General features: G+C 42.4%; 1 pseudogene; it reads right to left on the bottom strand.

Moving 5' to 3' along the window:
* Positions 1 to 3,727: 3,727 nt before the first annotated feature.
* LOC139702312 (UDP-GalNAc:beta-1,3-N-acetylgalactosaminyltransferase 2 pseudogene) lies at positions 3,728 to 8,591 on the bottom strand (annotated as a pseudogene).
* Positions 8,592 to 10,540: the final 1,949 nt, after the last annotated feature.

Here is a 10,540-nt window from a genome sequence, read left to right on the forward strand (position 1 = left end):
CTTAGCTTGAAACTTGTCACAGCTGCCCTATGTGACAGCTTTGGAACACACAGACAGCTCCAGCACACCTGAACTAGACCTCCTGCAGTTTGGTCCCCCATTGGTTGACCCATGACTGTTTGAAAAGCAGTTCTTCTTTCTATTATAGGTGTGGGAAATTATTTCAGGTAATGCAGCAGCTGCTGGGCTGCATACCCCACTGTGAGGAAAAAGGGTCTAAAATAGTTCCTTTCCCCTAAAAATGGTTGGATCCCAAATCTACAGACTCAGAATCTGCATTGCAACAAGATCTCTCAGGTGACTGATATGCACTCTTGAGAAGGGCTGGCTAGGTGCAACCTTTCCTGGATCCGGGCTGTTAACCTGGTGTACACCTGGGTGGGGGAGATATCGAAGTTGACTGAGTCAAAATGGCGTCCCTTGTGTCAACCCTAACAACAGAAACAAAAAGTAAATGCAGCTGGGAGATTTCGAAGGAAGCCTTCTTAGGCGTGTTTGCCTGGTAGTAACCACCACAGAAGACTCTGCCAGAACCTGAGACCTGACAAGGCCACCACAACCTCATTCGAAAAGTACTTCTGCCAGGATGCCTGCTCAGCCACCATCTGTGCCACCTCAGACTGGAGCTGTCCTTGTTATTAATCATTTGTGATCAAAGATTATTATTTCAAAATGTTTGATATAATCCTCATTTTGTATTTAAAAGCTTCACCTTCCCTCAACCTCTTTGAATATGCTCATAGTTTGCCATGGTACAAGTACTCCCACTGCTATACTTTGTTATTCCCAAATAAATATTATTTTTCTTTTTTCTTTTTGGTACCAGGCATTGAACTCAGGGACACTTGACCACTGAGCCACATCCCCAATGTTATTTTGTATTTAGAAAGAGGGTTTCACTGAGTTACTTAGCAACTCGCTTTTGCTGAGGCTGACTTTGAACTCATGATCCTCCTGCCTCAGCTTCCTGAGCTGCTGGGATTACAGGTATGCGCCACCACACCCGGCCCCTACAACAAAATCATTATTCTTTAAGTGTTGAGAGCCACAGCCCCAAGGGGCCCCAGCAAACTTCCAGCTGCCAGCTGATGATTGGCTAACAGCGGCCCCAGCAAACTTCTAGCTGCCAATTGATTGGCTCCTCTGCGGTGATGCTCATTGGGTTGTTTCCCCGCCCTTTCAGACCACGGAGCTGCTCATTGGGGGACTTTTTTTGGCTCTTCCCATGCGACCCAGCCAATTGATCTCAAGAGCAGGAGGAGTGGGGGAGGTTGAGAGGCTTGTGGGAAGCTGGTGGTGGCAGTTGGGCTCTGAAGGTTTTCCTGAAGAGCTGTGTGGTTTGGTGTGTGTGTTCTAAAAATAAAGTTTGTTTCTTTTGACAAGTGGCTCCTGAATTGTGCCCAGCCAGACTGCGGCATTTGAGAATCTTTCTGTCTCTGATTTCTATAAGATTGATACCTGTTTTGAATGATACTCTTCAATGTTCTCCATAAATTTAGGTGGTTGCTCCTTTCCCAGAAAGCACCTGAAGCCCAGACAGAAGGGCATCATCTAGGAACCCATCTGCATGGGTCCTTTCAGGTCAGCCTCACCATCAGGGGTTGGCTTGCAGGTACAGTTCCAATGCCACAACTATAATGTGAAAATTCAATTTTTTTTTCTCTTTTACTTCTAGATCCTCAAGCTAGGCAGGGTGACCAGAGGAAGGTAAAGAGAAGTCCTCCCCTCCAGGTCTCACACAGCAACAGTAACTGCATGTACATGGGAAAGGATTTCCCCTATTTTAGGGTCTTTCAGGTGGAGTTACTTTCTGTTGGGTATACCAATCAACTCTGATGGCAAAGAAAGCTGCGCTGTATAGCACAAAGCTGGGATTAAAACAGAGCTCTACAGAGGGACTTCCTATCTATCTTGGTCACCCTAGGCAGCAGTCAGCTATGGAACTTTCCATTAGTCCGTAGAAGCCTAGGCTATTGGCCAAGGCCTAATCACTTGGACCAAAGCGATAATAAAAAGCCCATCCTACATATGGTAGTATACATTTTAAGGTAACGAGGATAAAAATGCCAGTGAACATGCGGAGAAAATTTAGAAACTGCCTCTCACTAGCCTCCCCAGCCCAGCTAGAGGCCTCCTCACCAATATATGTCTTAATTGTTCCGGAGCAATTGTATCCTCTGGGATCACTCAGGCATTATGGATAGTGCGTAGTCCCAAAGAAAGTAACACATAGCAGCCCCATTTCAGCAATCTCACTGAGTTTGGGGTTCCTTCTTCTGAAACAATGCTTCTCAAATTCTAATGTGTGATGTGCATATGAATATATGGCAATCTTACTAACATTCTGATCCAGAACATCTGGTGGTGGAGTGCTTGCCTGGCATGGGTGAGGCCCTGGGATTAATCCTCAGCACTGCATATAACTAACTAACTAAATAAATAAATAAATAAATAAATAAATAGATAAATAAATAAAAGATCCGTCAACAACTAAAAACATTAAAAAAAGAGAAGAAGGTCTGGATTTTGCCTTGAGATTCTGCAATTTAATGTCTCTCCCAGTGATGCAGATGCTGCTGGTTCACAGGCTACATTTTGAGTAGTGAGGCTCTACCAAGTGCCAAGGAATTTAGGGCTTTCAAAATATTAACTATACAGTCTGAGGTGAGGCCAGGCCTCAATTAGCCAAACCTAGAAAGATATTAACACTCCCAAGACAACTCACTGAATCCCAGCTGAGTGCCAGTGATTTTAGCCAGACCAAGCCTTGATTTAACCCTCCCTCATTTAAGGTCTTTAGTACACATTGCCATGCTTGTTCCCCAGGATCTGCCAATGCACACTGATGATGTGTGCAACTTTTTAATGTACAGACTACCTCCTTGCAGATGGCTTTTGCTTCTGCATCTGGGCTACTTGGGATCTAACTTCCTTGTGTGTGCTGGGGATTGAACCTGGGACCCTGGGCATGCTATGTGTGCACTCTACCATTGAGCTATACCCCCAGTCCCCAGGGTCTAACTCTTATTATGAGGTAAGGCTCTGAGTTCTGAGGAGGATCAACACCAGGTTATGAGACATCTGGCCTAAATGTAGAGTCACTCAGTCAATGGAAGGCCAGTCTCCTTAGGCACAAGTGTGGCTTCCTATTTAAAGATGTTCAGGGAACCAAAGCTCTCAGCATCTGCCCAAATGTCCTTATTCCAGGCCTCAAGGTTCCACTGCTTCCACATCAGTGTCCTTCCCTTGGAGTTAGTGACCTGGTATTGTCGTAAATTTAATTGACATAAAACTCAGCAGTATTTACATTCAGGTCCTTGGCTTGGTACTCAGCCCTATCTGCCCTGTGACTAGAGGAGATGAGGGGTTCCTTCAAGACTGACACCAAGGCATTCTGGTTCCATGGAAGTTCTCAGCCGGATAGTTGCACCTTTGATCTCAATTTGTTTTTCACTGGATTTGTTTCTTAGAGCTCTCAGAAAAAGTTCAAGAATCTTTATAATTTATATTGTTGCCATAGAAACCAAACGTCGCAGTCACTTGAACTCCAAGAAACTTGCCTTCCATCTTCAGTTCATTCTGATGGTAATTGGTGTGATCTGATGCCACCACATAGGTGTGTCAACTGCTAACAAATGATGTAAAAGGAATCTACCAAAGTCATATAGACCTCTTCCCGGAGGGAAGAGGAGAGAAATTGGATGTGAAAGAAGGAAGTGGAATTCCATTTAAGATGCAATGTTTTATGACTTTTATTTTTTTAAAAAAGTTTGAAGGCAATATGAAAACAGCATTTATAAATTCTATATGGTAAAGATTTATTATGATATGATTGCATTTTCCATTTTTTTTTCAAATTTTGACATACTTCATTCCCAACACAGAACTATATAACATTATGATATTGAAGTGTTTATCCAAGGATTCAGGTTGATCGAAAAATGAGAAAGGAATTCATAAAACCACTACAACAAGTAAAATACACATAGCAAAATCACTTCAAAATTACTACATGGTACAGAACCCAAACTCATAAAAAGCAAAAGGTGTCTTTTTCTCCCTCTGGCACCTATTTGTATTTCCCAAAACACTTCCTAGTCTTTTAGGTATACTTCCAAAAACACTTAATGCATTCACAAGTGCAAACATATATCAATTCTATAAGCATAAGATGGATATTATTGGGCATGTTGCATGTTCACTATACAATATACCTTAAAGATGATCCCACATTAATACATATACAAATCCCCCTTTTATGGCTTCTTAGTATTGATTTGTCATAATCTATTAGGCACTCTGGGTAGTTATTTACTATTTTGCTACTTTCTGTTACTAGAAATCAAGTGAAATTCCATACTTCTCTACAGAAGTCATTTTACCCATATTTGAGTATCTATACAGAATAAATTCCCCAAAGAGAAATTACTAGGTAAAGGGATATATACATTTAAATTTCTGACAACCACTGCCAGATTGTTCTCTACAGAAGTGGTATTAATTTCTAAAAAAAATATGAAGATGCTTTTCTTCCTGTCAAGTAGTATGCTATCATTCTTAATTATTTTGTCAATTGGTATTTCTGCCATCATGAATGACTGTCTCCATATGTTTAGGAACTATTCTAAATTCCTTTTCCACCTGTCATTTTCTTTTTTTTTTTTTTATTCTAAAATAAAGATCACATTTATTATCACAAGTTGCATAAAAACACACAGCTTTTACAAAAATGATTGATAGAAAAATACTCATTTGACTATGTCGTGATATTTGTGGGAACACCACACTATTGCTGTACCTCCAGCTAAAGCTTCAAAGAAACTGGTTTTCATAATTAAATCTCTACTATTTACCACAACCCATCTTTGGAAAGAAGTTCATACCATGTTCTGAACAGACCAAAGCATTTGCTCAGTTAAATTACATTCCAGGCCTGGTGGTTGCTTGTGTGTGTAACATGGGACACATTTTTGATAATCACAGGATAGCTATGCTGGACCTTGTCCATCTCAGTCTACACCCTCCCTTCCCAGAGGAGGATGAGCTATCTCCTCAGGGCACCTAAGCCCACTCCAAGCTTCTTTCAGTAAGTAACTCAGAAGAAGTAATTACAAAGACTTACAAAGAAAACCATTATTTCACCTGTCTTTTCCTCTGAGCTGAGAATCTAATTTCTGGTTTATCAGATTAAGGAATAATACCTACTGAAATGGCACGAAAACTGTTAGGGGCACCTGGGTCAAACACTGACTTCACTTCCACGAGTTTCCCAAATGACTCAAGTAAGTGGTAGAAAGACACAAGTCTACCTCTACTTATTTTCCTGAGTGAATTGATACCTGACAGGGACAGCTATCATTGCAGCTTGGTCTCATTATGTGACCTGGTTTTACAGGTAGCTGTCCTTTGAGACATCTTCCTTTTCTTTGATAGGCTCCATGACCATTCAAAAGGTGAAGGCATTCCTGTCACGTCTTCTCAAAGTTCCTGTGTCAGAACTTCTGCTGTCCTATGAAAGTCCCAAGGTAAGCCACCCCCAATAGACAGTCAAACTCAATCCTCCACAGTAAGACATGATTAAACTGTCTAACATGGTCCAGTTCTGAGCAGGGAGCACATATTTATTAGACTTTGAGTAACCTGTGGCATGGAGGTCATCTTTTGTCAGGTCTGTCTTACCCCCTACCTTTGTTCTAATTTTAGATGCCGGGCAGAGAAATTGAACTAGGAAATGACCTACAGTCATTACAGTTTTATTCTGTGGAAAATGGAGATTGTCTACTAGTGAGATGGTAACAATCAGCTTTAAAAATTTAGTGACTTGACTGTTCATCGTGACTGGGGTTCGCTGGGAAGAAATGATTTGCTGGAACAGTTCTACTGTCAAATGAGGTTTTACAGCTTGCTCAAAGGATGTACTTTTCACCAGGAAGAGACCATTTGTAGGCTTGTATATAATAGCAGTAATAAAGGCTTTGACTACTCATGATCTTCTGATCTTACTTCATATGTATTTTTATAGCTCCTCACTATTGATTATTAAATAGAAACTAGCTAGTCTAATAACATCTGAATATAGTTAATGTCTGTCATAGACTAGTTTTAATGAAATTCTCTACTGATACTATTTTAAAAGGTTACCGAAATGATTTGGTCACGTGGGGAAGTGTCCCTTAAATTCAGGGAGGCACATCCTTTACTATCATATGCCTGCTATTTTTTCTTCTCAGGTATACTATCTTGAGAGTCCTTAACAAGGCAATCCACAGGCTTTTCTCCATAGTTATACCTAAACTTAGCATAGTATTCGCAGGTTCCCAGCTCTGACCAACTTATCCAGAGGTCAATGATGAAAGCAAAATCCTCCCTATGACACAAAAACCCTAAGAAGTATATTCATAAAAATGTGTTTTAACAGGAGTACTACATTTATCTTCAGGATTTATCTTAAATGACCAAAAAAAAAAAAAAAAGCATTAACAAAAAACCATGGATATTAGTCTAAGTAAATGAACATATTTAAGCCAGGTCGATGACTGAGAATTATATCAGTTCCTTTCCAAGGTCAAACTGCCCATTTCATTCAAGAGCCACAAAATCTGACATTATTTCCAGAAACCCAAAACTTTGGTATAAGTGATCACTGCTCATGTAAGTAAGCACACAGTATTTGTGAGTTTTTTGGCGTGTGTTGTCTAATCAAGCCATACAGACCTATGCAATCCAGGCAGAAATTCAAACTCAGATGAACTATTAATCATGATTTAGAAATACTTTTCCTTTTATAAAACAATTTGGTAATTTTAAATCATTTTCCAATATATAAATAAAAACTACAGTTATTAATTGATTTTTTTTTTAAAGAAGGAAATCAGCACAATTAGTACCACACTGGTTCAGGTGAAGGTGCCAGCCCAGGGCTCTCCTGAAAGACTATCTATTCTACTGCCAACCATGGCTGCTCTTCTCAGACTTACATGGAGATTATCATCCACCTGCCCTTGTCTTCACGCAGCCCGTATGAATCTCTTGTCACCTTGTTGCACACTGACAAGGGTCACCACACATTCCCTTTAGTTCCCACAGCTCTGTCAGCTCGTGAGGGGAGTACTGAGGGGAAGACAGCATTCCTGTCTCACAGGTCTTCTCACACAGCCACAGGCTGTCCTGGTATCTTCTAGGTCCTATGGCTGCCATCCAAATGCCCATGCTTACATCTTCACCCTGATAGGTCTTTAATCTATCCGAGTTGCTTGCCAGCCAGTTGACAATGTCCCTGGAGATCACATACCCTGACCCACACGCAAATGCAGGGTAAGCTGGGCTGGGATACTCCAGTTCTTGCCACTTTCCAGTTCTGTCCACTGCCCAATTCAATCTGAAATTTCCCCACCAAACGTTAGGCCCATCCAGATTCTTTTGGGAAATTCTTTTAAACACAGCTTCTAAGTCTATGTAACAGTCATCATCTGTCTTCAGCAACAAACTGAAGCTGGTGGTTTCCACAGTCCATCGATAGAAGTTCAATAATTTTGCAGGAACATTTCGGTAAGTGTCTACAACATCCACAAAAACAATGTCACCATGAACACTGCTCTCCTCTGTCAGTAAGGCATCTTCCTCATGGAGGCTCCTTATGTGATCAGGGAGTCTCTGAGGCCGAGAGTGAAGGCTACGCAAGAGAGCGTCACCTTCCTGAATGGTGTAAATGAAGCCACCTGCAACTCCTTCCACACCTTCCATGAATTCATGAGGCAGTGCACCCTCCCCAGCAGTAATGACCCGGAGGACTCCGCCACCGTCATGCACGGTCACCCTGTGCAAGTTTCCGGACACGAGCCCGTGGAGGTCTTGACTCTCCCACACCACGGTCCCTTCAAAGCTCTCGGGTAAGATGAACTGCTCCACGGGCTTGTACCACAGCTTGTTCACCTGCACGCCACAGCTCGGAGGACTGAAGCGCGCAGTGAAGAGGGCCTCCTCCTGTTCCGCCTGGTAGAGCTTGACCGTGATGTTTCTCTGGAAACCCTCGTCGCTGGCTTCATAGAACACTCCCAGGCTGGTAATGACAATCGGGTGGAGCACTCGGAAGCTCACGCTGACGACCCGGGCCTCGGAGAGTCGTGATGAACCCTCCTCAGAAAGGCTGAATGCCTCGATTTCCTGATTCAAAACTGGGTTGGAGATGTTAAGCAGTCTGCAGGAATAGGGGTCCTCTCGGTCCTCCACAGGCACGTCACAGCCCCGAGCACCTATGATGAACTTCACAAGCACCCGCTGACTCAGGGCTGGGTGACGCAGAGAGTGCTTCAGCCAGGTGTTTCTTATAGCATCCCGGAGCTCACGGTTACTTCGAGCTGACAACACACCCACCACCACATCATAGTGACTGGACTTCCACTGATGAAAGAAGGCCTGGGAATCTGCCGCGCCGGCCCCGGGGGCGCGGGCGGGCGGCGCGGAGCGCAGCCGCAGCCAGAGGTGCAGCGCGGCCCCGAGCACGCACGGGCACAGCAGCACCAGCCAGTTTCGCATTGGCCGCCCAGCCGCTCCCCCTCGCGCCCCGCCGCGCGCAGGGCTCCCCCGCGTCCCGGCCGACAGCGAGGGCCCCGCGCGCGCCCGGCCCAGCGGGTGACTCCGGCCCGCGTCTCGCCAGCCTCCGACCGCGGGCAGCGGCGCCCCACCTGTCATTTTCTTTGCCCATTTTTCTTTTCAGGATCTTAGAATTTTTCTCTTCCATTTATAGGGGTATTTTTTGTTTTGGGGTGGTACTGGGGAATGGGACCCAGAGGCACTCTACCCCTGGGCTAGATTCCCCAGCCCTTTTAATTTTGAGACATAGTCTCACTGATTTTTCCAGGCTGGCCTTGAACCTGGGATCCTCCTGCCTCAGCTTTCTGAGTCACAGGGACTGCAGGCATGTACCACTGCCCCCAGCTTAAGAAGTTTAAAATCAACAAGGAATTAACTATTTGTGACACTTGCTGCTGATATTTTCCCAGTGCATTGCTTCTTGCACTTTTTAATGGTATTTTTTCCTACAAAGATAATTTTCTACTTGAAATAGTTATTATTTCCTATTCTAGTTAATGGTGGGAGCCACAGACTTTTCCTATGCTGAAATTCTGGAGCAAGAGGTTAGTAATATATTCCAACTTAGCTGTAATTCATTCCATAATCACCTAAGTCTGTGTTTTCTTGTGAATGTGTCTGAAAAAAAATATTTTGGGGGGGTACCAGGGATGGAACTCATGAGCACTTGACCACTGAGATGCATCTCCAGCACTATTTTGTATTTCATTTAGAGACAAGGTCTCATTGAGTTGCTTTGTGCCTCAATTTGGCTGAGGCTGACTTTGAACTCAAGATCCTCCTGTGTGAGCCTCCTGAGCTGCAGGGATTACAAGCGTGTGCCACTGCGCCTGGCTGTGTCTAAAATTCTTCAAAGTAAAGTTCTTAATATTGTAACTAGCTGCCAGAAATGAACCAATTGTAGCTTTAAGTTTATACTCTTACAATGAGAAATTTAGGTTTCCTTATTAGGAAATAAAAAGGTCTTATTATTCTTAATAGAAAATTAACTGAATTTTTTAGTTACTGTCTCTGAAAAAAAATGTGGATTTATTTGCCTTTAAATATTGGGAGAGTTTCCTAGAGACCCAGGACAAATGAGGGATTCACATTTTGTAGTAGTGGCCTTTCAAAAAATAAGGATATTAAATTTACTCTATAATTTCATTGGTTATTAAATTAAGTGGAAAACAAAATATAACCTTTGAGTTCAGTACATTCATTCCCCTTTAGTCTTCAATCATCTTAAACAAACAGTGCTTCCCTATAGGACTGTGGCAATCTTTTCTTTCTTTTTTTTAATTGTTTCTTTTTAGTTATACCAGCAGCAGAATTCATTTCGATTCTAGTTAGAATCCCATTGTTATGGAGGTGGGATTCACTGTGCTGCCTTTATATTTGTACATGGGAAATTATGTCAGATTCATTCCACTGTCTTTCCTTTTCCTGTCCTCCCTTCTTTTCCCTCCATTCCACATTGCCTAATCCACTGAACTTCTATTCTTCCCCTAAACACCCCCCCTCTTATTGTGGATTTAGTTCCCACATACCAGAGAACACATTCAACCTTTGGTTTTTAGAGACTGGGTTATTTCGCTTAGCACGAGAGTCTCCAGATCCATCCATTTGCTGGCAAATGTCATAAAGTCATTCTTTTTTATAGCTGAGTAACACCCCATTGTGTATATATACCACGTTTTCTTTAACCACTCATCTATTGAAGGGTACCTAGGTTAATTTCATAGCTTAGCTACTGTGAATTGAGCTGCTGTAAACAGTGATGTGACAATCTTACCTTACGTAGCAACAGAAGATTCACCACAGGGATAATATTAAAGCAGATCTAAAAAGCAGAGATTTCAAATAACCAAAAGGCATAAAAAAATTAAGATATTTTAAAAGACCGAGATCACAAACACTAAAACCATTAAAAGACAAAGGGGAAAATAATAAAGTAATATAACGCAGT

The sequence above is a fragment of the Marmota flaviventris genome, chromosome 17 (genome assembly GCF_047511675.1).
Source record: "Marmota flaviventris isolate mMarFla1 chromosome 17, mMarFla1.hap1, whole genome shotgun sequence".
Taxonomy (NCBI): Eukaryota; Metazoa; Chordata; class Mammalia; order Rodentia; family Sciuridae; genus Marmota; species Marmota flaviventris.